Source organism: Lissotriton vulgaris, chromosome 8, assembly GCF_964263255.1.
Source record: "Lissotriton vulgaris chromosome 8, aLisVul1.2, whole genome shotgun sequence".
Classification (NCBI taxonomy): Eukaryota; Metazoa; Chordata; class Amphibia; order Caudata; family Salamandridae; genus Lissotriton; species Lissotriton vulgaris.
In genome coordinates, this window is record NC_141696.1 from 128,553,788 (window position 1) to 128,557,762 (window position 3,975).

Genomic DNA, 3,975 nt, shown 5'->3' on the forward strand with positions numbered 1-3,975 from the left:
CGCTGTTCTACGGTTCCCAGCCTTCGGTTACCTTATCAGAGCCCAGCATCCTTGATCTGAGCATGCCCAGTGCAGGCGACGCGCAGCGGCAGGACTTTCTCGATACAATGTTTTACTTAACTCACCTGTTTTGGTTTTTGTACGGGACGGGGTCTAGCAGTAAATATCGGTTACAAAAAATAAATAAACAGCCAGTCAAGTACGGCGCGGGGGGGAGACCTGGTAGTGAAAGGGTGGGAGGAAAGAAAAACGGATGGATATAAGGACGGAACAAAGAAGGAAGTAAGGAAGGAAGGAGAGCGTGAGAGGAGGAGGAAAAAGAAAAGGGAGGAGGAAAGGGGTGAGGACGGGGCGAAGGTATAAAGACAGTGGCGATAAGAGAATGACTGCCCTTTCATGTGACTGGGCAGAGGTAAAAAAATTACAAAATTACACGAACCGATCGACAGATATGTACATAGAAGTTAGCTGACAGAAAAAGAGGTTATTCACGGTCTTCAAAATCTAAGGCTCATTAAAAAAAAGCCCATCATAAGGCTGCCCAGGTCCATTACTTTGTTTATAACGTTTCTTATGAGTAATTTGAACGCCCAATAACCCAAGTCAATACCGTGAAGCAGTAGTGGCCGGGGTCACCTCCCCAATAGAAACGGTCAACAGAATCAAATCCCTTAACATGGAACATGGCAGAAACGCTAAGGTGCCGCCCTTCCCTTTGATGGCAGGTGCATTGCCTATCCAAGACACACACCACCCACTGATGTACCACGCTTAAAACTGTTGTCTGTGGTGTAAAATTCGTTTGGAGGTAATTGCACGCCGATTTAGAAATGCCGTTTCTACAGATGCATACGTGTATGTTTTCATATTTTAATTCAAAAGCAGCCTTTGTAATTAGTTGACTAATACTTGGCGAGTATGGACCACGGATTGGTAGAGTTGAATAATTAAGACTGGAGCGTGCGTGCCCAATCTCCGATGCTTTGGTTATTTTAAAACATGTGTTCCATGTCAGAAAGGGCTCTCGCTGTAAAAGGGTGCTCGCGTTTAACATCATCCAGACACAAGTTTTGTAAGTGCACGATCTGAGGCTTTGTGCACTACAATTACAGCTTGTAGAATGGGTTAGTGCTTCGAGACCACTGGAAAGTAATAACAGCGCTTTATAACAACCACCAATCAAAAATGTTATCAATGAATGTGGTGGAAGAACGGCAGAATAAAAGGCAACAATCACTGTGTTTATTTGTATTCTCTCGTTTTAGTGCGTGTGAAATACTAGATTTGTAATCACCAATGTGATCCCCGATGCCTGGACAAGTCCAGAAAGACCACACTATGAACATTATATCTTTTCTGTATAGAAAGCGGCACACATTATATTATTCCCAAAATAGATTTAACGATCATTTGAAGCAAAAAGGCACAGCGAACCCGCCGTCACATATTACAAGATCGCACTAAATTTGAACATAATCTGGGAGCGTGTTGTCTCTTCTCACTTAGGGCTTCCACGTTGAGGCGCATTTTGTGAACTCCATTTTATTTCGGTTCCTTGTGAAATAGGTCTTTCCAGGGTTCACTGTTGGGAAATCATGACATCACAGCAGTTATTTCGTGCTGGTTGTCCGTTTATGGGATGGCGTTAATTTCAGTTCAAATTGTGCGACGAAGTGTTATTTCTGGGTGAAATTTTGAAACGAAACTGAGTGAAACTGGTGTTTACGAAAGTCGCTCAAAGTGCGCCTGAGGAGCGGTGATGACTGAACTATCTATTCCCCCACAGCCCCTCCCATCCCCATTCTTTCGGTACAGCCTTTTCCTTCCATTTTTCGGGCTATTCTAAGTGCAAGGGGCATGAAACAGTCTCAGTTTGAAGTATAAGCACTTGTAACTCTTTCCTGGTGTCCACTCGCTCCCTGCAGATACCGTCCGGTATTCTTTGTGCAAAGTCTGCGCCAGCATTACCGTCCGCTGTTCTCCTGCCGTTTATCGGACAGCTCTGTACTTTGTCGCTTGGATGCTCTTTCTGTGCCGTACTTTCTGTCGCTTGGATCTTCTTTCTGTTCGGTACTTTCTTTCGCTTGGATGCTCTTTCTGTTCCGTACTTCCGTCGCTTGGAACGCCAGGCCTGCCTCCCGCAGCCCCCCTTTCACCCACTCCAATACACCCTGTTTCTTTACAGCGCTTCTGAAAAAGTGAAGTCTGATTCGTATCTTACTCGAAAACAGGACACCCAAAAGAAAGCCCCAACGCCCTCCAGAGCCCGACATGTCCTAGAGGAGGGGTCCTTCACTCGGGTTGTCACTCCTGTGACGCAGGGGGTTCTGAGGGCTGTTGTCAGTCAAGTACGGCGCGGGGGGGGGGCAGGACAGCAAGCGCGAACAAGGGGTGGGGGGGGCAGGACAGCAAGCACTCACCTGAGGACGACTTCTTCCGGCGGCGGTTGGAGGAAATGGCAAAACAAAAGCGCTGCAAAAAAAAAGTAAACGCCCACCTCCGAATGACGAACAAAAAGGGGCGGGGCTTAAAAAAAGCAAGAAACGCCCACGAATCTGCTCCAGCCCTGAGTGACACACCTCTTCCAATGGCTAGCCTTCATTTATGAAGCTAGCCAATGGAAGAGAAGGCGGGTTCAAGCTCCAGTACTGGGGAAACATTAAGATCTCGTGTACGCTAGGCCGAGCCCTAAAAACGGATGCTAATGTATGTGTACGCTGGCCGTCGCCTGTCTATTGAAAGAAAAGTGCATGGGTCCAATGTATTTATTTAAGTATTGTATAAGGAGCGCTTTCTAAAACTCTCACCCCAAACCTCCTCCCCCCAATAAAAAGTCCCCAGTAAATCTCAATGTATCTATTAAGCTGTCTGTAAACTATTTAGCAATAAGGTGAAATAAATGCAGCGATAGTAGTTTAACAAAAATCTCTGCACACATTTTGATATTTTCAGCTTTATAAAACGGCTTTGCATAGAAGCCTTCCTCCATGGGCAGTTCTGCCTCCTCCATTAGCAGTAACCCTATGGCACCAACATTTTCCGATGGGGAAAAAGCTTGTTTGTACAATTGGTTTACATTTGTAGAGTGACTATGCCTGGGCATTATATGGTTGTGTATTAGACTGGCGGTAATGTTTTAATAATACTGATGTAGGCTGGAGGTAATAGATGGATAAGATGCACTTTTTCTAATCACACCAATAGTAAATAGCCTCCTTAACACCCCGAGAATGTATTAATAAACTGCAGTACATATGTTAAAGCAAATGCTGTTTTATGCTCCTAGGGATAAGAAGGTGATGAATTCATCAACAAAATCAAACCTGCGAAAGTTGCTCATTGACCCCTGCAGATTTTGTTTTTAATGCAACCAAGCATGCAGCAAAGTCTAGCAACTCTGGCCATGGTGAGGAAATAGAAATTTTACGTGGCCAGTGTGTCCCCTACATGCACCCTGTGTATGTACATATACCCCGTGTATGTCCATGTCATCATGCAATTCCCTTCTCATGCCTGTAATAATAATGCCTCTGCATTTCCGTCCAATGTTAGCATGTCAGTTATCAGGCCCTCCATGAATGAAACGTTAATTTTGCACTGAGGCCTATGTTGCCAATGCATTTACATGGTACACGTTTAAAAGTCGAGATGAACTCGTTTTTGTGGCACAGCCGAGCCAGGACCCGAATTCAGGCTCCAAGCCTCCTGATACTCTGAAAGCTGCAGTTTAGCTATGTATCCCTGACCTCTCACATACTTCCTGCTCAGTCGAGAGGTGCCCAGCCTAGCCTGCCAAGACAGTATTTTGCCTACAGTTATCTGCTCTGCTCCACAGAAACACATTCCTGTCTAATGAAAGGGGTAAACATATTCCGCCTGCAGAAGATAGGGCCTAGCCTTTCTGTCTCCATCCAAGTGATTTACAGAACCCGCTTCCATAGAAGGCCCATGGTCCCACGCAATGCACGAAGAAAT